The 25,987-nt window shown below is 38.9% G+C and overlaps 1 protein-coding gene across 1 annotated transcript in view; it reads right to left on the bottom strand.

The window, feature by feature from the left end:
- PIK3CA (phosphatidylinositol-4,5-bisphosphate 3-kinase catalytic subunit alpha) overlaps positions 1-24,299 on the bottom strand; it is a 112,300-nt gene extending 88,001 nt beyond the window's left edge. The window contains exon 1 of the mRNA XM_032630322.1: positions 23,923-24,299. The gene's annotated coding sequence lies outside the window, so the exon portion shown is untranslated. The remainder of the gene's footprint in view (positions 1-23,922) is intronic.
- Between the last annotated feature and the right edge of the window lie 1,688 nt (positions 24,300-25,987).

The following is a 25,987-nucleotide window of genomic DNA, read 5'->3' as shown; positions in this document are numbered from 1 at the left end:
AGGAAATAAAAAAATACCTAGAAACAAATGACAATGAAAACACAACGACCCAACCTATGGGATGCAACAAAAGCAGTTCTAAGATGGAAGTTATATAGCAATACAATCCTACCTTAAGAAACAGGAAACATCTCAAATAAACAAGCTAACCTTACACCTAAAGCAATTAGAGAAAGAAGAAAAAAAAAAAAACCCCGAAGTTAGCAGAAGGGAAGAAAACAAAAAGATCAGATCAGAAATAAATGAAAAAGAAATGAAGGAAATGAAAGCAAAGGTCAATAAAACTAAAAGCTGGTCCTTTGAGAAGATAAACAAAATTGATAAACCATTAGCCAGACTTATCAAGGAAAGAAGGGCGAAGACTCAAATCAATAGAATTAGAAATGAAAATGGGAAAAGTAAACACTGACACTGCAGAAATACAAAGGCTTATGAGCGATTACTACAAGCAAGTATATGCCAATAAAAGGGACAACCTGGTAGAAACGGACAAATTCTTAAAAAAGCACAACCTTCTGAGACTGAACAAGAAATAGAAAATATGAACGAACCCATCACAAGCACTGAAATTGAAACTGTGATTAAAAATCTTGCAACAAACAAAAGCCCAGGACCAGATGGCTTCACAGGCAGATTCTATCAAACATCTGGAGAAGAGCTAACACCTATCCTTCTCAAACTCTTCCAAAATATAGCAGAGGGAGGAACACTCCCAAGCTCATTCTACGAGGCCACAATCACCGTGATACCAAAACCAGACAAGGATGTCACAAAGAAAGAAAACTACAGGCCAATATCACTGATGAACATAGATGCAAAGATCCCCAACAAAATACTAGCAAACAGACTCCAACAGCACATTAAAAGGATCATACACTATGATCAAGTGGGGTTTATCCCAGGAATGCAAGGATTCTTCAATATACGCAAATCAATCAACGTGATAAACCATATTAACAAATTGAAGGAGAAAAACCATATGATCATCACAATGGACGCAGAGAAAGCTTTCGACAAATTCAACACCCATTTATGATAAAAACCCTCGAGAAAGTAGGCATAGAGGGAACTTTCCTCAACATAATAAAAGCCATATATGACACACCCACAGCCAACACCGTGCTCAATGATGAAAAACTGAAAGCATTTCCACTGAGATCAGGAACAAGACAAGGTTGCCCACTCTCACCACTCTTATTCAACATAGTTTTGGAAGTTTTAGCCACAGCAATCAGAGAAGAAAAGGAAATAGAAGGAATCCAAATTGGAAAAGAAGTAAAGCTGTCACTGTTTGCAGATGACATGATACTATACATAGAGAATCCTAAAGATGCTACCAGAGAACTACTAGAGCTAATCAATGAATTTGGTAAAGTAGCAGGATACAAAATTAATGCACAGAAATCTCTGGCATTCCTATACACTAATGATGAAAAATCTGAAAGTGAAATCAAGAAAACACTCCCATTTACCATTGCAACAAAAAGAATAAAATATCTAGGAATAAACCTATCTAAGGAGACAAAAGACATTTATGCAGAAAATTATAAGACACTGATGAAAGAATTTAAACATGACACAAATAGATAGAGAAATATACCATATTCTTGGATTGGAAGAATCAACACTGTGAAAATGACTCTACTACCCAAAGCAATCTACAGACTCAATGCAGTCCCTATCAAATTACGAATGGCATTTTTCACAGAAGTAGAATACAAAATTTAACAATTTGAATGGAAACACAAAACACCCCAAATAGTCAAAGCAATCTTGAGAAAGAAAAACGGAGCTGGAGGAATCAGGCTCCCTGACTTCAGACTATACTACAAAGCTAAAGTAATCAAGACAGTATGGTACTGGCAAAAAAACAGAAACATAGAACAATGGAACAGGATAGAAAGCCCAGAGATAAACCCATGCACATATGGTCCCCTTATCTTTTATAAAAGAGGCAAGAGTATACAGTGGAGAAAAGACAGCCTCTTAAATAAGTGGTGCTGGGAAAACTGGACAGGTACATGTAAAAGAATGAAATTAGAACACTCCCTAACACCATACACAAAAATAAATTCCGAATGGATTAAAGACCTAAATGTAAGGCCAGACACCATCAAACTCTTAGAGGAAAACATAGGCAGAACACTCTATGCCATAAATCACAGCAAGATCCTTTTTGACCCACCTCCTAGAGAAATGGAAATAAAAACAAAAATAAACAAATGGGACCTAATGAACCTTCAAAGCTTTTGCACAGCTAAGGAAACCATAAACAAGACCAAAAGACAACCCTCAGAATGGGAGAAAATATTTGCAAATGAAGCAACTGACAAAGGATTAATCTCCAAAACATACAAGCAACTCATGCAGCTCAATATCAAAAAAACAAACAACCCAATCCAAAAATGGGCAGAAGACCGAAATGGACATTTCTCCAAAGAACATATACAGATTCCCAACAAATGCATGAAAGAATGCTCAACATCATTAATCATTAGAGAAATGCAAATGAAAACTACAATGAGATATCTTCCCACACCGGTCAGAATGGCCATCATCAAAAAATCTACAAACAATAAATGCTGGAGAGGGTGTGGAGAAAAGGGAACACTCCTGCACTGCTGGTGGGAATGTGAATTGGTTCAGCCACTATGGAGAACAGTATGGAGGTTCCTTAAGAAACTAAAAATAGAAGTACCATACGACCCAGCAATCCCACTACTGGGCATATACCCTGAGAAAACCATAATTCAAAGAGAGTTATGTACCACAATGTTCATTGCAGCTTTATTTACAATAGCCAGGACATGGAAGCAACCTAAGTGTCCATCAACAGATGAATGAATAAAGAAGATGTGGCACATGTATACAATGGAATATTACTCAGCCATAAAAAGGAACGAAACTGAGTTTTTTGTAGTGAGGTGGATGGACCTAGAGACTGTCATACAGAGTGAAGTAAATCAGAAACAGAAAAGCAAATACCATATATTAACACATATATATGGAATCTAAAAAAAAGAAAAGAAAAGAAAATGTCAGAAGAACCTAGGGGCAAGACGGGAATAAAGATGCAGACCGACTAGGGAATGGACTTGAGGATACAGGGAGGGGGAAATGTAAGCTGGGACTAATTGAGAGAGTGGCATGGACATATATACATTACCAAACGTAAAATAATAGCTAATGGGAAGCAGCCGCATAGCACAGGGAGATCAGGTCGGTGCTTTGTGACCGCCTGGAGGGGTGGGATAGGGAGGGTGGGAGGGAGGGAGATGCAAGAGGGAAGAGATATGGGGACATATGTATATGTATAACTGATTCAATTTGTTTTAAAGCAGAAACTAACACACCATTGTAAAGCAATTATACTACAATAAAGATGTTAAAAAAAACAAAAACAAAAAATGTGTGGGTTTTATTGTTATTATTAACCTGGTACATGAGAGAAATAGACTATGGGATCATCAACTTGAGAAAAGTAAGTTACCTTGTATGACCATCAAGGGCAGTCTGGTGAAAACTGTTAAAAAGTAAGAGGTAAGAAAACATAAATTCACATACAGTTAGCAAAAACGTAAATATGAACTAATAGTCTCATTTATATAAGGTGCCAACCACAGTACTGAAACCAGGTACAGTAAGTCCCCTATATACAAAAAAGTTCTGTTCTGAGAGTAAGTCCAACAAAGTCAGCCTAGGTACCCAACTAACACAATCGGCTATATAGTATTGTACTGTATTAGGTTTATAATACTTTTCACACAAATAATATGTAAAAAACAAACAAAAAATGAAGAAAACATTTTTAAAATTACAGTACAGTATCTTGAAAAGTACAGTATAGTACCAGCTACATCACCACTGCTTTTACACTTGCTTCCAGACATCCTGGGCTTGAAATAAAGATACTGTACTGCTGTACTCTATACAGTACTGTACAGTAAAGTACACAAAAGCGCAACCACACGCATGTGACAATGTATGCCAGACACGTGAACTAACTTATGTGATTGGATGTGCGAATGCACGTTCTCACGTCTGAAAGTTTGCAACTTGAAGGTTTGTGTGTAGGGGACTTACTGTAGATGATGCCATAGAAACTTGCATCAATGATGCCAGGTAGCATCATTAGTGATTAAGGTAAAGACTTAAGAGACTGAACTGATGAAAATATTCAGCATACATGGCTGCTTTCCTTATTTTCACGCAAATAACTTGTAAGGTTTACACAATGCCCAGTCAGTGTAAACTAGATAACAAACAGAATGATACACAAAAGAGTTAAATCTGTATTCATTAAGACTTCATAGCAGGTATAATAGAGAAGTGAAATAAAAGCAGCTTTAAAACATGACATGAGAATTCTACAAAAGCCATGTAACATAGCAACTATGTGACAATATGTCACAATTACCACTTAGTGCATAAAGACAGGGAAAGGAAATACCTAGTAGCATGAAACAAGTACTGCTTCAATGGCAGAGTGCTATTAAGACAGCTGCTGGAGGCAAACAGAAGTCCAAGACCAGAGGGCTTCACAGAGGAATTCTACCAAACATATAAGGGAGAGCTAACACCCATCCTTCTCAGACTATTCCAAAAAACGGAAGAGGACAGAAAACCCTCAAATTAATTCTATAAGGCCACCATTACCCTGATACTAAAATCAGACAAAGACTACAAAAAAAGAAAATTACAGGCCAATATCTCTGAATGAATATAGATGCAAAAATCCTTGACAAAATATTAGCAAACAATTCATCAATATATGAAAAGGATCATATACCATGATCAAGTGGGATTTATTCCAGGGATGCAAAGATGATTCAGTATCTGCAAATCAATGTGAAACACCACATTAACAAAAGGAAGGATAAAAACTACATGATCATCTCAATAGATGCAGAAAAAGCATTTGACAAAATTTGACATCCATTCATGATAAAAACCCTCAGTAAAGTTGGTATAGAGGGAACATATCTCAACATAATAAAGGCCATTTATGACAAACCCACAGCTAATATCATACTCAATGGTGAAATGCTGAAAGTTTTTCCTCTAAAACCAGGAACAAGACAAGGATGCCCACTCTTGCCACTTCTATTTAACACAGTACTGGAAATCCTAGCCACAGAAATCAGACAAGAGAAAGAAATAAAAGACATCCAAATTAGAAGGGGAGAAGTAAAACTGTCACTATTTGCAGATGATGTGATACTGTATATAGAAAACCCTAGTCTCCACACCAAAACTATTAGACCTAATAAATGAATTCAGGAAAGCTGCAGGATACAAGATTAGTTTACAGGAATCTGCTGCTTTTTTTATACACTAATAATGAACTACCAGAAATAGAAAGTAAGATAACAATCCCACTTAAAATCACATCAAAAAGAATAAAATACCTAGGAATACACTCAACCAAGGATGTGAAAGACCTATACTCTGAAAACTCTAGAACACTGATGAAGAACATTTAAGATGACACAAAGAAATGGAAAGATATCTTGTATTTATGGACTAGAAGAATTAATATTGTTAAAATGTCCATACTACCCAAAGCAATCTACAGATTTAAGGCAATCCCTACCAAAATACCCATGACATCTTCCACAGAACGAGAACAAACAATCCTAAAATTTATATGGAAACATAAAAGACCTCAAATAGCCAAACAATCTTGAGAACAAAGAATAAAGCTGGAGGTGTCACATTCCCTGACTTCAGACTACACTACAAAGCTACAGATATCAAAACACTATGGCACTGGCACAAAAACAGATCCTTAGACAGAATAGAGAGCCCAGAAATAAACTCTTGCACCTATGGTCAATTATTAATCTACAACAAAGGAGGCAAGAATATACAATGGAGAAAAGACAGTCTCTTCAATAAGCGGTGCTGGGAAAACTGGACAGCTGCATGTAAAAGACTGGAATTAGAACATTTTCTCATACTATATACAAAAATAACTCAAAATAAATTAAAGACCTAAGACTGGAAAACATAAAACTCCTAGAAGAAAACATAAGCAGAACACTCTTTGACATAAATCTTAGCAATGTTTTTTTGGCTCTGTGTCCCAAGGCAAAGGAAACAAGCAAAAATAAACAAATGAGACCTAATTAAACTTAAAAGCTTTTACACAGCAAAGGAAACCATCAAGAAAATGAAAAGACAACCTAAAGAATGGGAGAAAATATCAGCAAATGATATGACTGATATGGAGTAATATCCAAAATATATAAAGAGATCACACAACTAAACACCAAAAAAACAAACAACCCAATTGAAAAGTGTGCATTAGACTAAATAGACACTTTCCCAAAGAAGACATACAGACAGCCAACAGGCACACCATAAGATACTCAAGCTTGCTAATCACCAGAGAAATGTGAATTAAAACCACAATGAGATAGCACCTCACAACTGGCAGAATGGCTATCATCAAAAAGACCATAAATAACAAAAGTTGGTGAGGATGTGGAGTAAAGGGAACCCTTGTACACTGTTGGTGGGAATGTTAACTGGTGCAGCCACTGTGGAAAGCAGTATGGAGGTTCCTCAAAAAACTAAAAATAGAACTACCATATGATCCAACAATTCCACTCCTAGATATACAGCCAAAGAAAACAAAAACACTAGTTCAAAAAGATACAAGCACCCTAATGTTCATAAGCAGCATTATTTACAATTGCCAAGATATGGAAGCAACCTAAGTGTCCACCAACGGATAAACAGATAAAGAAGATGTGGTATATATGTATACAACGGAATATTACTCAGCCATTAAAAAGAATGAAATTTTGCCATCTGCACCAAAATTGGTGAACCTCAAGAGTATTATGCTTAGTAAAATAAATCAGACAGAGAAAGACAAATACTGTATGTTATCACTTACATGTGGAATCTAAAAATTAAATGAGTGAATATAACAGAACAAAACCACACTCACAAATATTGAGAACAAACCAGTGGTTACCAGCGGGGAGAGAGAAGTGGAAGGAAAATATAGAGGTAGAAGATTAAGAGGTACAAATTAATAAGTATAAAATAAATAGGCTACAAGGATATGTTGCATAGCATACGGGAGACAGCCTATATATATATATTTTTTACATCTTTATTGGAGTATAATTGCTTTACAATGGTATGTTAGTTTCTGCTTTATAACAGAGTGAATCAGGTACACATATACATATGTTTCCAAATCTCTTCCCTCTTGTATCTCCCTCCCTCCCACCCTTCCTATCCCACCCCTCTAAGTGGTCACAAAGCACCAAGCTGATCTCCCTGTGCTATGCAGCTGCTTCACACTAGCTATCTATTTTATGTTTGGTAGTGTATATATGTCCATGCCACTCCCTCACTTTGTCACAGCTTACCCTTCCCCCTCCCCATATCCTCAACTCCATTCTCTAGTAGGTCTGTGTCTTTATTCCTGTCTTACCTCTAGGTTCTTCATGACATTTTTTTCTTAAATTCCATATATATGTGTTAGCATATGGTATTTGTCTTTCTGTTTCTGATTTACTTCACTCTGTATGACAGACTCTAGGCCCATCCACCTGATTACAAATAGCTCAATTTCATTTCTTTTTATGGCTGAGTAATATTCCATTGTATACATGTGCCACATCTTCTTTATCCATTCATCCGATGATGGACACTTAGGTTGTTTCCATCTCCGGGCTATTGTAAATAGAGCTGCAATGAACATTTTGGTACATGACTCTTTTTGAATTATGGTTTTCTCAGGGTATATGCCCAGTAGTGGGATTGCTGGGTCATATGGTAGTTCTATTTGTAGATTTTTAAGGAACCTCCATACTGTTCTCCACAGTGGCTGTACCAATTCACATTCCCACCAGCAGTGCAAGAGTGTTCCCTTTTCTCCACACCCTCTCCAGCATTTATTGTTTCTAGATTTTTTGATGATGGCCATTCTGACTGGTGTGAGATGATATCTCATTGTAGTTTTGATTTGCATTTCTCTAATGATTAATGATGTTGAGCATTCTTTCATGTGTTTGTTGGCAGTCTGTATACCTTCTTTGGAGAAATGTCTATTTATGTCTTCTGCCCATATATGGATTGGGTTGTTTGTTTTCTTGTTATTGAGCTACATTAGCTGCTTATAAATTTTGGAGATTAATCCTTTGTCAGTTGCTTCATTTGCAAATATTTTCTCCCATTCTGAGGGTTGTCTTTTGGTCTTGTTTATGGTTTCCTTTGCTGTGCAAAAGCTTTGTTGTTTCATTAGGTCCCATTTGTTTATTTTTGTTTTTATTTCCATTTCTCTAGGAGGTGGGTCAAAAAGGATCTTGCTGTGACTTATGTCATAGAGTGTTCTGCCTATGTTTTCCTCTAAGGATTTGATAGTTTCTGGCCTTACATTTAGGTCTTTAATCCATTTTGAGCTTATTTTTGTGTATGATGTTAGGGAGTGATCTAATCTCATACTTTTACATGTATCTGTCCAGTTTTCCCAGCACTACTCATTGAAGAGGCTGTCCTTTCTCCACTGTACATTCCTGCCTCCTTTATCAAAGATAACGTGACCATATGTGCGTGCGTTTATCTCTGGGCTTCCTAACCTGTTCCATTGATCTATATTTCTGTTTTTGTGACACTACCATACTGTCTTGATTACTTTAGCTTTGTAATATAGTCTGAAGTCAGGGAGCCTGATTCCTCCAGCTCCGTTTTTCGTTCTCATGATTGCTTTGACTATTCAGGGTCTTTGTGTTTCCATACAAATTGTGAAATTTTTTGTTCTAGTTCTGTGAAAAATGCCAGTGGTAGTTTGATAGGGATTGCATTGAATCTGTAGATTGCTTTGGGTAGTAGAGTCATTTTTACAATGTTGATTCTTCCAATCCAAGAACATGGTATATCTCTCCATCTATTTGTATCACCTTTAATTTCTTTCATCAGTGTCTTATAATTTTCTGCATACAGGTCTTTTGTCTCCTTAGGTAGGTTTATTCTTAGGTATTTTATTCTTTTTGTTGCAATGGTAAATGGGAGTGTTCCCTTAATTTCTCTTTCAGATTTTTCATCATCAGTGTATAGGAATGCGAGAGATTTCTGTGCATTTATTTTGTTTCCTGCTGCTTTACCAAATTCAATGATTAGCTCTAGCAGTTTTCTGGTAGCATCTTTAGGATTCTCTATGCATCATGTCATCTGCAAACAGTGACAGTTTTACTTCTTCTTTTCCAATTTGGATTCCTTTTATTTCTTTTTCTTCTCTGATTGATGTGGCTAAAACTTCCAAAACTATGTTGAATAATAGTGGTGAGTGTGGGCACCTTTGTCTTGTTCCTGATCTTAGAAGAAATGGTTTCAGTTTTTCACCATTGAGAACGATGACGGCTGTGGGTTTGTCATATATGGCCTTTATTATGTTGAGGTAAGTTCTCTCTATGCCTACTTTCTTGAGGGTTTTTATCATAAATGGGTGTTGAATTTTGTCAACAGCTTTTTCTGAATCAACTGAGATGATCATATGGTTTTTCTCCTTCAATTTGTTAATATGGTTTATCACACTGATTGATTTGAGTACATTGAAGTATCCTTGCATTCCTGGGATAAATCCCACTTGATCATGCTGTATGATCCTTTTAATGTGCTGTTGGAGTCTGTTTGCTAGTATTTTGTTGAGGATCTTTGCATCTATGTTCATCAGTGATATTGGCCTGTAGATTTCTTTCTTTGTGACATCCTTGTCTGGTTTTGGTATCAGGGTGATGGTGGCCTCGTATAATGAGTTTGGGAGTGTTCCTCCCTCTGCTATATTTTGGAAGAGTTTGAGAAGGATAGGTGTTAGCTCTTCTCTAAATGTTGGACAGAATTCGCCTGTGAAGCCATCTGGTCCTGGGCTTTTGTTTGTTGGAAGATTTTTAATCACAGTTTCAATTTCAGTGCTTGTGACTGGTCTGTTCATATTTTCTATTTCTTCCAGATTCAGTCTTGGCAGGTTGTACATTTCTAATAATTTGTCCATTTCTTCCAGATTGTCCATTTTATTGGCATAGAGTTGCTTGTAGTAATCACTCATGATCTTTTGTATTTCTGCAGTGTCATTGCTACTTCTCGTTTTTCATTTCTAATTCTATTGATTTGAGTCTTCTCCCTTGTTTTCTTGATGAGTCTGGCTAATGGTTTATCAACTTTGCTTATCTTCTCAAAGAACCAGTTTTTAGTTTTATTGATCTTTGCTATCATTTCCTTCATTTCTTTTTCATTTAGTTCTGATCTGATTTTTATGATTTCTTTCCTTCTGCTAACTTTGGGGGTTTTTTCTTCTTTCTTAAATTGCTTTAGGTGCAAGGTTAGGTTGTTTATTCGAGATGTTTCCTGTTTCTTAAGGTAGGATTGTATTGCTATAAACTTCCCTCTTAGAACTGCTTTTGCTGTATCCCATAGGTTTTGGGTCGTCGTGTCTCCATTGTCATTTGTTTCTAGGTATTTTTTGATTTCCTCTTTGATTTCTTCAGTGATCACTTCATTATTAAGTAGTGTATTGTTTAACCTCCAGGTGTTTGTATTTTTTACAGATCTTTTCCTGTAATTGATATCTAGTCTCATAGCGTTGTGGTCGGAAAAGATACTTGATACAATTTCAATTTTATTAAATTTACCAAGGCTTGATTTGTGACCCATGATATGATCTGTCCTGGAGAATGTTCCAAGAGCACTTGAGAAAAATATGTATTCTGTTGTTTTTGGATGGAATGTCCTATAAATATCAATTAAGTCCATCTTGTTCAATGCATCATTTAAAGCTGTGTTTTCTTATTTATTTTTATTTTGGATGATCTGTCCATTGGTGATAGTGGGATGTTAAAGTCCCCTACTATGAATATGTTACTTTCGATTTCCCCTTTTATGGCTGTTAGTATTTGCCTTATGTATTCAGGTGCTCCTATGTTGGGTGCATAAATATTTACAATTGTTATATCTTCTTCTTGGATTGATCCCTTGATCATTATGTAGTGTCCTTCTTTGTCTCTTTTAATAGTCTTTATTTTAAAGTCTATTTTGTCTGATATAAGAATGGCTACTCCAGCTTTATTTTGGTTTTCATTTTCATGGAATATCTTTTTCCATCACCTTACTTTCAGTCTGTATGTCTCTCTATGTCTGAAGTGGGTCTCTTGTAGACAGCATATAAATGGGTCTTGTTTTTGTATCCATTCAGCCAATCTGTGTCTTTTGATGGGAGCATTTAGTCCATTTACATTTAAGGTAATTATCGATATGTATGTTCCTCTTCCCATTTTCTTAATTGTTTTGGGTGCGTTATTGTAGGTCTTTTCCTTCTCTTGTGTTTCTTGCCTAGAGAAGTTCCTTTCGCATTTGTTGTAAAGCTGGTTTGGTGGTGCTGAACTCTCTCAGCTTTTGCTTGTCTGTAAAGGTTTTAATTTCTCCATCAAATCTGAATGAGATCCTTGCTGGGTAGTGTAATCTTGGTTGCAGGTTTTTCTCCTTCATCACTTTAAATATGTCCTGCCAGTCCCTTCTGGCTTGCTGAGTTTCTGCTGAAAGATCAGCTGTTAACCTTATGGGGATTCCCTTGTGTGTTATTTGTTGTTTTTCCCTTGCTGCTTTTAATACGCTTTCTTTGTATTTAATTTTTGACAGTTTGATTAATATGTGTCTTGGCGTATTTCTCCTTGGTTTTATCCTGTATGGGAGTCTCTGTGCTTCCTCGACTTGATTAACTATTTCCTTTCCCATATGAGGGAAGTCTTCAACTATAATCTCTTCAAATATTTTCTCAGTCTGTTTCTTTTTCTCTTCTTCTTCTGGAACCCCTATAATTCGAATGTTGGTGCATTTAATGTTGTCCCAGAGGTCTCTGAGACTGTCCTCAGTTCTTTTCATTCTTTTTTCTTTATTCTGCTCTACAGTAGTTATTTCCACTATTTTATCTTCCAGGTCACTTACCGTTCTTCTGCCTCAGTGATTCTGCTATTGATCCCATCTAGAGTATTTTTTTTTTTTTTTTTGCGGTATGCAGGCCTTTCACTGTTGTGGCCTCTCCCATTGCGGAGCACACACTCCGGACGCGCAGGCTCAGCGGCCATGGCTCACGGGCCCAGCCACTCCACGGCATGTGGGATCTTCCCGGACCAGGGCACAAACCCGTGTCCCCTGCAGCGGCAGGCGGACTCTCAACCACTGCGCCACCAGGGAAGCCCCCATCTAGAGTATTTTTTATTTCATTTATTTTGTTGTTCATCATTGCTTGTTTCATCTTTAGATCTTCTAGGTCCTTGTTACATGTTTCTTGCATTTACTCTCTTCTATTTCCAAGATTTTGGATCATCTTTACTATTATAATTCTGAATTCTTTTTCAGGTAAACTGCCTATTTCCTCTTTATTTGTTAGGTCTGGTGGGTTTTTATCTTGCTCCTTCATCTGCTGTGTGTTTTTCTGTCTTCTCATTTTTCTTATCTTACTGTGTTTGGGGTCTCCTTTTTGTAGGCTCCAGGTTTGTAGTTCCCGTTGTTTTTGGTATCTGTCCCCAGTGGCTAAAGTTGGTTCAGTGGGTTGTGTAGGCTTCCCGGTGGAGGGGACTAGTGCCTGTGTTCTGGTGGATGAGGCTGGATCTTGTCTTTCTGGTGGGCAGGTCCACGTCTGGTGGTGTGTTTTGGGGTGTCTGTGGACTTATTATGATTTTTTAGGCAGCCTCTCTGCTAATGGGTGGGGTTGTGTTCGTGTCTTGCTAGTTGTTTCGCATAGGCTGTCCAGCACTGTAGCTTGCTGGTCGTTGAGTGAAGCTGGGTGCTGGTGTTGAGATGGAGATCTCCGGGAGATTTTCACCATTTGATATTATGTGGAGCTGGCAGGTCTCTTCTGGACCAGTGTCCAGAAGTTGACTCTCCCACCTCAGAGGCACAGCAGTAACTGCTGGCTGCAGCACCAAGAGCCTTTCATCCACATGGCTCAGAATAAAAGGGAGAAAAAGTAGAAAGAAAGAAAGAGAGGAAGGAAGAAGGGAGGGAGGGAGGGAGGGATGAAGGAAGGAAGGAAGGAAGGAAGGAAAGAAAAAAAAGATAAAACAAAATAAAGTAAGATAAAATAAAATAGAGATATTAAAATAAAAAATTATTATTAAGAAAAAACAAATTTTTAAAGAAAAAAATAAAATACAAAATGGACGGATAGAACCTTAGGACAAATGGTGGAAGCAAAGCTATACAGAAAAAATCTCACACAGAAGCATACACATACACACTCACAAAAAGAGGAAAAAGGGAAAAAATAATAAATCTTGCTCTCAAAATCCACCTCCTCAAATTGGGATGATTCGTTGTCTATTCAGGTATTCCACAGATTCAGAGTACATCAAGTTGATTGTGGAGCTTTAATCCGCTGCTTCTGAGGCTGCTGCAAGAGATTTCCCTTTCTCTTCTTTTTTCTCACAGCTCCCGGGGCTCAGCTTTGGATTTGGCCCCGCCTCTGCGTGTACGTCTCCGGAGGGCGTCTGTTCTTCGCTCAGACAGGACGGGGTTAAAGGAGCAGCTGCTTCAGGGGCTGTGGCTCACTCAGCCTGGGGGAAGGGAGGGGTACGGAGTGCAGGGTGAGCCTGCGGCAGCAGACGCCAGCAGGACGTTGCACCAGCCTGAGGCACGCCATGCGTTCTCCCGGGGAAGTTGTCCCTGTATCACGGGACCCTGGCAGTGGCGCGCTGCACAGGCTCACCGGAAGGGGGTGTGGATAGTGACCTGTGCTCGCACACAGGCTTCTTGGTGGCGGCAGCAGCAGCCTTAGCGTCTCATGCCCGTCTCTGGGGTCCGCGCTTTTAGCCGCGGCTCGCGCCTGTCTCTGGAGCTCCTTTAAGCAGCGCTCTTAATCCCCTCTCCTCATGCACCAGGAAACAAAGAGGGAAGAAAAAGTCTCTTGCCTCTTTGGCAGGTCCAGACTTTTCCCCGGACTCCCTCCCGGCTAGCCGTGGTGCACTAACCCCCCTGCAGGCTGTGTTCAAGCCGCCAACCCCAGTCGTCTCCCTGTGCTCCAACTGAAGCCCAAGCCTCAGCTCCCAGCCTCGCCCGCCCCAGCGGGTGAGCAGACAAGCCTCTCGGGCTGGTGAGTGCCGGTCGGCACCGATCTTCGGTGCGGGAATCTCTCCGCTTTGCCCTCCGCACCCCTATTGCTGTGCTCTCCTCTGTGGCTCCGAAGCTTTCCCCTCTGCCACCCGCAGTCTCCACCCACGAAAGGACTTCCTAGTGTGTGGAAACCTTTCTTCCTTCACAGCTCCCTCCCACTGGTGTAGGTCCCGTCCCTATCCTTTTGTCTCTGTTTATTCTTTTTTCTTTTGCCCTACCCAGGTACGTGGGGACTTTCTTGCCTTTTGGGAGGTCTGAGGTCTTCTGCCAGCGTTCAGTAGGTGTTCTGTAGGAGTTGTTCCACATGTAGATGTATTTCTGGTGTATCTGTGGGGAGGAAGGTGATCTCCGCGTCTTACTCTTCCGCCATCTTCCCCAGTGATCTCCACCAATATTTTATTATAACTTTAAACGGAGTATAGTCTAGAAAAATACTAAATCACTATGTTGTATACCTGAAACTAATTTAATATCATAAATCAACCATACTTCAACAAAAAAGAAAAAGAAAAAGGACATCTGAGGATTCTGAGATTCCAGGAATGGACAGGGAAAAACAATCCATAGGAAGCTCAGACTAGGGTGAAAAATGTACGTCCATTTACTTAATTCCTTTCTGTCCACTAAACCTTCATTCCGATCATGCTAAATCTCTATATGCTAACTTCTCTTAGGACTAGGTATGAAATAGAATTCAAATTCCCAGAGTGAGAATGAAACTTTAAAAAGCTGTAATAGAACAAAAAGCAAGCAGTAATGTCAAGAAGCTTGTTAGAAAGGAACCTTACCGTTCACTCTCCAGAGAAAGGATTCATTAGTAAATCCTCAAAATGTACAGGGTTCAATTCACTACATAATGTTAAAGCCCCCAAATAAATCGATGTATATGACATGGTTAGTGCTCTCAAGTAGCATACAGATATTTATTAAGTGCTTACTATGTACTAGGCACTGTTCTAAATGCTTTCATGTATTCGGCATTTAACCTTCATTATAATATTATGATGTAGGTATTGCTATTATCCCTTTTCTACAAACGAGGAAATACGTATTAACCCAGAGAATATTTAACCCAGACAGGTTAAATAATTTGCCCTCAATTACAAAACTAGAAATTTTGACAGTCTTGCTTCAGAGCACATGCTCTTAGCCATTGTGACATATATTTAGGAAAAGAAAATTAAAGAAGCCTACATACACTGACCATATTTTGTGTATTTTCTAAGACTGTTCTGACTTCAAATATTCTGTACTGTTGTCAGATTACTTGCTCCCATTTTGGCTGGGGAAAAAAATTATTTGCAGGAGGAATGTACATAACAAATTTATATATCTGATATTTAAACTCAACAAAACACCATCGCATGATACATTTAGCTGTGCTTCAGTCATTGTTCATTAGTAGATCATTTAGCTGTATATTAGTAGTGTCTGTGAACAACACATGGCTGTAAAAAGAGCCATTTCACTGCATAGAAATAGTCAAAATTATTTACAGTGATTTTGAGGCAATCTTAAGTCCTACAATATCACTAAGAAATTTGAAAGTTGGTCACTTCTAGTGAAAACAAACTACCAGTCTCCGAACCATAAAATCACTAATATTATAAATTGTTTTGGATTTTACTACCATTGTAATTATCAAGACTAGTACAGAAACTGCTTTGATAAAGTCATGTTCAACTTTTACAACTGGTATATACTTAGAGAAAAAGAGTATGAATATCACTTTCATAAATACTTTAAGATGCTGCCTATCAAGGTCTCAACTGCAAATAATAGCCATTAGATTTTAAGGAAATCTTCATAGGAAATATAAATTTAAAATTATGTTACTGCTAATACTTACAATAAGTATAAAAATGACAGTGTGAAAATACAATTTTTCCTTTCTTTGCGGTCATATATGATTTGATTTCAGATCGACTTTATAGTTGTGCCTAATTTCAATCTTTTTCCTGACAATTTTCCCCATTAATGCTGCTTTACTTTTGATCACATGCCCCATAAATCTATATTCCAGAAAAGCAGCTTATTTAGCAGAAAACTCCAAGGTTTTTGTACTTGTCAAGAAGTTAACCTCCTAAGGAAAAACCCAACACACACACATACAATTCACTTGCTTTTAGGCTAAAGGCAGTCAATTATTTCAAAATGCAATAGTACTTTCAGGTCTAGACCTGCAGTAAGTCCATCAGAAAAGTACTTGGAAAAGGATGATCTGTCAAAGAAAAGCCACAGAAATCTGCTTAGCTTGTTGAAAAATGAGTACATACTCAAAATAACTCTAAATAATACCTCATTACCTGAACAGTTTGCTGGTTAAAAACTATTCAAAAGTTGAAGGTAATTTGAACATTCATAGAAACAACAAATCAGTAGCATATACACCATTGTTTTCTGACAAGGACAATTATTTTTGTCATCTTTTCATATATCTGTCTGCACAATAGAGGATACATCTAGAAAAAAGAGGGTTACTATGCCTCTGGAATTATGTTTCTAAGATTAGAACATATTTTCTGAAAACCATCTAGTGGGATGGGTTACCAAAGGAAAGTATGGAACATATTTTCCTAGAAGTCTTTAACTAAAGTAAAGATGGTTGCCAATGGCTATTAAGGGTGCTGTGACAGGTTTTCTGGCCTTCATAACCCTGGTAACTGGTGTGCAATGGATGATCTACTCTCAATGCCTGTCAGTCGCTTACTGGCAATGCCTTTGCCAGTAACCAAAATGGCCATGCCTGTACAACTTTGATCCTCCAAAGTCACTGAAGCTTTCAGAAAGAAAGAAAGAAAATCTTTGCAGTCCATTCTTTTCTGATGGCAGCTTTTCTCTGTCACAGAATTTCACAAAGGGCCTTCAAATATGTGCAAATTTATAAAAAGGCAGAAAAAAAGATTTTTGCTTCTGAAGGTACAACAAACTGAGATAGGACCATCTTCCCTCTAGGGAGTGGCTTAACTTACTCTTCCCTGAAATCAGAAATAGGCTTTAGGACTTCCCTGGTGGTGCAGTGGTTAAGAATCTGCCTGCCAATGCAGGGGACACGGGTTCAATCCCTGGTCCGGGAAGATCCCACATGCCACGGAGCAACTAAGCCCGTGCACCACATCTACTGAGCCTGCGCTCTAGAGCCCGTGATCCGCAACTACTGAACCCCATGCGCCTAGGGCCTGTGCTCCACAACAAAAGAAGCCACTGCAATGAGAAGCCCATGCACCACAACGAAGAGTAGCCCCCGCTTGCCACAACTAGAGAAAGCCCATGTGCAGCAACAAAGACCCAACACAGCCAAAAAAATAAATTAAAAAATTAAAATAAAAAAAAAGAAAGAGACTTTAAAATGCTAGGAATCTCATAGCATTTTGGAATTGTAAAGAACCTTAGAAATTTTGCAGGTAAAGAAAAGTGCTAAAAGGTAAAGACTAACGCCAAAGAGCTAGTTAATAGTTCAATATAGAACCTAGATTTTCAGACTCTTGACCCAATGTTCTTTTAGGACACGGCTTCTCCTAATCTATCAATCTTTGTTAAAAATGTCTACAAACATCAGTAGAAATATGCACTAGTTAACAACTTATAGAAATGTGTTTCCTATCTACTTCAAATCTATATTCAGTAAATGATCAACTAAGACTGGCACAGCAATTTATATACTTTTCAGATAGTTTAAAATATATAGCTACTAATTGACAGAAAGATATGAAAAGTGTTTTGATTCCCAATTATGATTCTACTGCAAAAATATCACTTACTGATCACCTACTTTTGGGTACTATGCTACGTGCTGAGGATATAAGAATGGACACAAACATGGTCTCCTCCTGTTAAAAAATTTATGCTTAAAACTATCTTCATAATATTGCTTTAAATCTCTACAGTACTTTATAAGATGTATCTCTCCACTGAATCTTACTAATTCTTGGTGAGTATGGCAAGAGAGTTATGATCAGAACAGAATGATTCTATCCTAGTGTAGCTTTTTTCACATCACAACACTGACTTATTTGGCTTCCACTACACAAATATTTAAAATCTGAAGTGTAGCAGATAAGTATGGCCTGTAAAAATTCTTACTTTTTTTTTTCTTTTAAAATCCCACACTTATTTCAAATGGCAATGCTGGCCCTGATACAGAGACTCCTTTGTAACAATTCCAATTATATATTAAAAGTTACTAAAACTTAACCTCTTATAAATGAGTGCAATTTAGATAAACTATCAAGCTAACTAGCAAAATGATACAGAAGAAATGAGTGTTTAATTGTCAGACCAAATACGAAATATGTTATTCTTGTACTACGTATAAATTTAAAATAATGATTAATATGTACACATTTCCCCATGAATAATTTTATGCAATTTGGATCATTTAAATTATGTCATTAATTATATGAATTATTAGCAAGCAACATTATAATTCCTATTGTATCATTGCAGAAAGAGAGGCAAAGATGTGATACAGTCTGCCTCCTCTCCCCCTTACACAAACACAAAGTAGCAGTTTGGGATTGGAATTTGGTCTTTCAGCCATCGAGACCACAGCACCATAATCCATACTAAAAACAGTTTCACTGTAAGAAATATTAAACTTGAAGAAAAAACTCTAAACCACCACTTTTACTATAAATTTATAAACTTTTTGTTGAAGCATTTTAACTTTAAACTCCCCAAACTGTATAGTGGAGGAGAGGGAGAGAGAACATCTAAAAATTCCTTAACCAGCATCAACTGATTCATGTTAATAAAGGATTAAATGTGAATAATATAAATGTCCATAAAACGTTATCAGTATATCTAAGGTTGAATAACCTTTCTGAATGATGGAAATCTCCAGCCTTTAAATCGAATCCTCAGACTCCACTGTGTGTTCCCTCATGCTTCCTTTTTTACACCCTTAAGACTTCAGTTTCTCCTACCCGCTATTTTTAATTTTTATTACAGTACTTTTTCTAAAAAGATAATAAAGTTCACTTTAAACATAAACTTAAGGGAGAACTCAGACAAGTCAATTTGCTTTATACAAAAATAAGACTTGTATCCAGAAACTTCAGCAGAGATACTATTACATTGTATGTAAGGTAACTCTATTACCAAATAAATGAAGGTTAAAATAACCATATAAAATTAAGATACATGGCTCCCAAATAGAGAAAGATATCAATAACTTCAGTCTGCTGATATCTGTAACCACTTCTGATATTGAGAACAATATTCTGAAATTGGTCCTGACCAGAAGTATACTCCCTGTATCTCCTAGAAATTACTAAATAAATGTTCCTGAATTTTAAGGTCTGGCAAACAGAGGTTTCACCAAAATCTCTGGGTCTTCTTTTGTAAATCATCCTTAGTTTTAATCTGTCCATTCTTTTGGAATGGTCAAGTCTGATTTTACTTATCTTTGGAGATGGCATAAGGTCATCAGTTTAGATTCTTCCTTCCTCCATATTATGTATTATGGATGTATAGATAGCTTGACACTTGCTATCCTGTCATGGTTCAGACTTCTAGGTATAATTCTTTCCCAAGCAGGTTGACTAACACCTGGATGTTTTGACAGTGGAATAAGGTTCTAAGAAAATGAAACTAAAAGCCACGTGGTTTTTGGTCCCTAGTCATATCTGTAGAGCTAGCAGTCAGCAAAGTGGAAAACAGGATTTATTACATAAACTGTCTTTTTTCTTATCTCAAATAAGTCCAATCATGAGATCTAACACCTTTTAAGGGGAAAGGAAATGAACATGTTTTAAACATCTGATCCAGGACAAAAACTTTCTTGGATCTATATTATCTCATTTAATTCAACAACAACAACAACAAGTCTGTTGAGTAGTAATTACTCCCATTATACACATTAGGAAATCTGTCCAAAGTAATCCTGCCAGTAAGTATAGAAGCCATGTTTTGATCCAAGCAGGTTCAGATTTTCCAAAGTCAATATTTTTAGTACTCATAGGATTTTAAGGCAAGATCACTGAGTACCATGTAGAACATCCAGTACAATTCCTCTATGTTACAGATGAGGAAACTGAGGCCCCAAAAGATTGAGACTTGCCCAAGGTCACACACTTGTGGTGAGGCTGGGATTTGAATCCATATCTCCTGATTTCCAGCACAGTTCTGTGTATAATTATTTGTGTGTGTGTGTGTGTGTGTGTGTCTGTGCTTGAGGTTGAGTATCACTCTTGATATAATTTATATGTAATTTAGAACATCTCAACTGTCTCCAAATAAAATTCATATGTGTGGCAGGTGCAGGGATGTACATATTTAGTGACCAAAAATAATAAATGTGTTTGACAAGAATAAAAGCTTAATTGGCATTTATAAATTATTACATGTTGTAAAGAAGTCTGTTGTCAATATATTTATTTATTCAGTGAATAACTGCCTATTATGTACTGGCTACTGTGCTTGGCAATGAGAATACAACTGTATATAAGATAGAGCCCCTCTCCTTCTCATGATTTACATCTTGGTGGAGGATACCAACAAATAAATTGGCAATTACCAATGCAGAGTCAATGCTATGACAGAGGAGTACAAGATATTATGGGAACAGGAAGCAAGGGCACCTAACCCAGACTAGACTTTTCAAAGGAGTTGATATGAAAGAAGAGTAGGAGTCAACCAGTTAAGGAAAGGGTATGAAATATGCAAATGTTTCAGGAAAAGCAAACAGCATTTGCACATGAAGCAGGAAAAGGCCAAGTGAGCTGGAGGAGGAGGAGGAAGAGATGAACCTAGAGAGAGAAGCAAGAAACAAATCATATAGGTCTTCGAAAGCAAGGGCTTTACAATCGTGTCTATTAGAATTACCTGGGGAACCTAAAAACAAATAAACAGATGTCTGGGGTCCCTCTCAGACCAATTAAATCAGAATCTCTAGGAATGAGACCCCAGCACTGATATTTTTAAAAAGCTAACTAGATGATACTAATATGTGGCCAGGATCAAAAACCACTGTTTAAGCTATATGGGAAATTAAACATATACATTTATTACTGCAAATAAGGGAAAAGGTGATCTTAGTATCTCTGGGCCCTAGTTTCTTTACCTATTAAAAAGCAGGCTGGAGCAGGTTAGAGGTAGCATGATAAAATGAAAGGAGTCAAAAGCATTAGTTTTGTCAATGAGTTGTCACCTGACATCTGTCTGACCTTAGATTAAAATGTCATTTCTCAGAGACAGTAATACTGCCTTCTCTACAGGGCTGTTGTGTAGCTCAAGATAAATATATTTAATAAAATAGCTCAATAACTATGCTAATAAAATATAAACCATAGTTTTCCAAGATTTATGCTTCTAAAGTTGCACAATTTTAAAGATTATAAGTATTTTCACCAGAGATAAAATCTTTTATGATGCTTAAGAAACACATTTCATTTAAAGAATCACCCCCACCTTGAAGTTCAAGATATTTAAATAATAGAGAACTGATCCTTTTAATACTATTTTAGTTTCTAAAGAGATCAAACGGGATTAAGTTAGCCCTTTGTAAATAAACAGATCAACAGAGCAAAATGCCCTTTAAATGGTAATAGCTAATGTTAAAAATTCTTTATTCAGTAAAGGGCACTAATAAGGAAAGTTATACACAAAGTAAACTGTTTTAGGAAATGTATGATCTACCTTATCATATATGTATTTAATTTATAAATTTACTTTTTTTTTTTAAGGGAATACTTATTTGGGATGGAGAGGATCTTCCACTGACAGGAAGGAAGCTCTGCCTCAAGAAGGGCTGTTCCATCCAGAGCCAGGCAAAGCCACTGCTCTTTTATAGTCTCACTTTCACATATATCTTGCCCATGAGAATATACACTTTCACGTGGTAATTTTGGGGTTTAAGTACAGCATTTGTATTTAGTGATATCTCTTTAATGCTCTACCCAATTTACTTAAAATTGAAAAAAAAACTTTAGACATATAAAAACACTGTTCTGCATTTATATGTGGTTCATTTTTAACTCTTCAACTGAAACTGATAGGAATGCCTTTCAAACTTTATATTCATAGTCAATGATAAACTATTAATATTCATTCACCTTCATTTCATGATGCTATTACTACTATGATGTGCTATCACTTCTTTCAATGACCTATTTTGTGATTTTAATAGGAAAGCACTCTATTTTACAATGATGAAAAACCCACAAGAAACTTTTGAAAAAAGTTATGGATGAAATTTAATTTTATCCAAAAACGTGAAATGAGAAAACTTAGAAAACAAAACAAAACACGAACACACACACACACACACACACACACACACACACACACACACACACTGGGCCCTCTTCAGATAATTTTGGCTGATGACACTGCAGAACAGTTAATCTAATAATTAAAATTTTCCAGGACATGTGATGTTTAGATAGAGGTCTATGCTGTCAACCAGAATTCAATGCTTCAGTTAAAAAATGTTAAAACTTGAATACACAGACATATTAACAAATTCTTACACTGCAATTGCTTCTGGAGTTCATTAATAAAGACGTGTTCTGATTTATACAAATTAAATTAGCAATATGGTATCTTAAGTATTTTGCAGGTCTTTCCTTAACAACACGCAATCCAGCAAATAAACAAATTTTGTACGGTGCAATGTAAGCAAATACCCAGAGAACCCATCTTCTGAGCAGGAAAACATGCGATCAGTACTGCCCACAGTAGTTCAAATGTGGCCGCAGTTAACTACCGACGACTTGAGTTACCAGGAGTTCACCTACCCAAGTTTTCTAGAGGTTCTCCCAGGCCTCACAAACTACGATTCAAAACATCATCTCGCAAACCCATGTCCTGCATGTGCACAAAGGCGCAGTGCTGGAATGAGGAAGCTTCACCAAACAAAATCAAAACTCTACTTCACTAAAGAATATGTAGGCTGTTTTTACAGAGCCCCCTCTTGTTGCGCTCCCTTTACATAACTACGTAAACAGCTCCCCAATTACTGACATCCAAGAAAAGAGCTTTCGATTCCTAAGTCTGGTAACTAGCCACCATCACCACTATTCCTTTTGCATCCTAAAATAAATCCCTCAAACCGCGATCAAAACACACTGGTCGAACGTCTGGTGTTGACACAGCCCAATCCTGGGCGCTACCCTACCTTTCCGAGCCACTTAGGAGCTATGAAGCAGGCACCACATAATAGAATTAGTAAAGGCACAAATCACGAGACAACGTCTCAGGTCTATGAATGAAAGATCCAATACGTTTGACTGTCTCGGTTAAGACGAAAACAACAACTTCGAGAGGAAGGGTGGGAGGAGAACAGCAGGGTGGGGGGAGGTTTTCCTTCCAAGCCCCAGCCGGGCGATTTAAACCCAGTATGAGGCAAACGCAGGGTCGCCGGGCTGGCGGGGCCGGAGTCCTCGGGCGTGACAACCCCTCAGGAACAGCTCGCGGCTCGGCGCCGGGATCCCTCACGCCGCGGTGCTCGCGGGCCGGGTGGATGTGCAAGGGCGAGGGGGACCGAGCCACCGCGGCCGGGGCGGAGGCCCTGGGCGCACTTCCTCAGTCCTAGCCGCCCCATCCCCAAAAATGGGAGAGGAAGGAAACGAGGAGCGAGGCTGCAGCCAGAGGGAGAAAAGAGGGAGCGGCGAACCCTCGCCTCTGCATCTGGGTGAGGCCAGCAGCAGGCGGGGGAGAGGGAGCGGCGATCGCAGCGAACTCCGATGCGGGCCGACGCTGAGAGAAACGACCGGCAGGCAGCCCCCGCCCAAGACGAGCACCCACCCGGCCCCATCCCGACCGCGCCCGCTCCCGGCCAGTCCGCGTTCTACTCACGCTTGGGGCTCCTCGAGGCTCCGCGGCTCTAACCGCATTGGGTCCCAGCCCCGCGGGCGGCGGCGGCGGCGGCGGCGGCGGCGGCGGCGCCGAGGGAGAGGTGAGCGGGCGGCACAGCCCCCGCCTCCCGGCCCCTCTCCCTCGCCGCTCCGGAGCTGCCCGGCCGGGCCCGAGCCCTGCCTCGCCGGCGGCCCCAGCCCCAGCGGCCCGGCGGCAGCAGCGGCACCGGAACTGCCGCTTTCTCCTTCTCGTTGCCTCTCCTCGCTAGCCCCAGCCACACGCCCCCGCCCCCGTCTCCTTTCTCTGTCACCCCTGTTTTTTTCCTTTTGTTTCCAGAATAAACTTTATTGGTCTCTTTTTCCGCTCACATCGTGTAAACAAACAACGAACTCTTCCCCACCCCCTCGACTCCCCCCTCCTCGGGCAGAGTAGGGTGAGAGCTGAGGAGGGGCCGAGCCTACTATGCCCCGGAAGCAGATGAGCAAATGAAGGGAAGTGAAACTGCGGAGACCAGGAGTGGGAAGTGGGTAAATCGGGTAACAGTGTGCCACTGCGCTTGCGCTTTGGTGTTGTTCCTGAAGCTGGGGTGGCGTTATGGGTGCTTTTCTGGCGCGCTGGTATTTAATGCTGTTGTCTTTTGCAGTAGTGAGGCTGTTTCGTCATCCTGTGGCGGCATATGTGTCGTACATCTGTTTCTACGAGCGAGAGATACAGAGAGGAGTACTGGGAGGAAGCGGGTCCATTCACTTTTACGCCCGTAGAGGAAATGAGATTTCCTCTAGTTTAGGGGCGAGGGAAGGGGTTGTGGTGGCTAACCGCCTCTGTCAGTGGCTAACCAGAATTGGATATCAATACTAGAAACAAGGCCTTTTACAAAACGTTGCTACGCGTCCTTCTGCCAACGTAAGGTTAAGTTATAGCCCATCCGGAAAGAGGAATGCACTGCCACATCCCACCGCAATTCTTTGACTCACTCGGGGAGACCTTTTGCAGGGGAGACCTTTTGCAATGTCCTTTTTTCCCCCAGATTTGAGTCAGCTTGTAGGATTCATTTCTGACTATTAAGAATACGTGCTTTTTTCGCGTAGCGCCCACGGAGACTGCAGAAAAGCCATTTCGGTTGCAGATTAGATGCAAGGTGTTTTGGTACTGCGTACCATAGAAACCTCTCTTTGCTTGAGAGTAATAGGATCTGTTGCCTTTTGAGATCACAACTGATAAGGATGCGCTTTTCTGCGTGTTTCTCCCCCCAGTGGCCTTTCATTGTATTGAAAAGCCGTAGGAACGGTGATAGTAGAAATCTGTGATACAAGTCCTCAAACTAGGGCTCTCCCTTGAATTTTAAGGAGCAGAGGACTTGGAAGTGACCCACTCTAGAGATGTTACAGTCCAACTTGTCATCCAGAGCAAAAAGCTAACCAATAACCAGTTTTTGCTGGAGCACACATCCATACCCAATCTTAAATAAGATCCATTCCTATATGTGGTCATAGTTTCATTTGACTGTATTTACTGTGCTTTCTTAAGCTCTTGTTTTCATCTCACATTTCAGGGGTCTAAGTTTATAAATATTTTTCTTGGACCAGTGTTTTTCAGCACTTTCAGAACACTGTGTTACTCAAGAGCAGGAAATTAAAAAAAAAAAAAAAGCAAGAGTAAGGCAGCATTTCCCATATTGTGTTTCCAGGCCCAGAGTTTAGTGAGATATTAATAGATAGTCCTTAGTGAGGAAAAATTATGCTAGGTATATAATTTTTCTAAAATTAATTTGTAATAGAAAAATGCTAATTAAATGATTTTTGTTATGTGATAATCTGCCTTTAAGAAACCATGTGTCACAGCAGAAAATGCCATAACTGGTACTTGAATGTATGATTACTCAGAGGTGCAGGATTAGCATTTACTGCCCAATTCACGATTGATGTATTTGGTTTATTTGGTGACCATTGATCTGTCATGTGTTTTATCTTGCTTCCGAAGGTGTTTTCCCTGTAATTCAGTGTTTAGAATATGTTAGGCATCTGTATCAGCAGTCCCCAACTGTTTTGGCACCAGGGACGGGTTT

This window comes from Phocoena sinus, chromosome 4, assembly GCF_008692025.1.
Source record: "Phocoena sinus isolate mPhoSin1 chromosome 4, mPhoSin1.pri, whole genome shotgun sequence".
NCBI classification, from domain to species: Eukaryota; Metazoa; Chordata; class Mammalia; order Artiodactyla; family Phocoenidae; genus Phocoena; species Phocoena sinus.
Note: the sequence above shows the minus strand (reverse complement) of the source record. Positions and strands in the feature narration are given on the sequence as shown.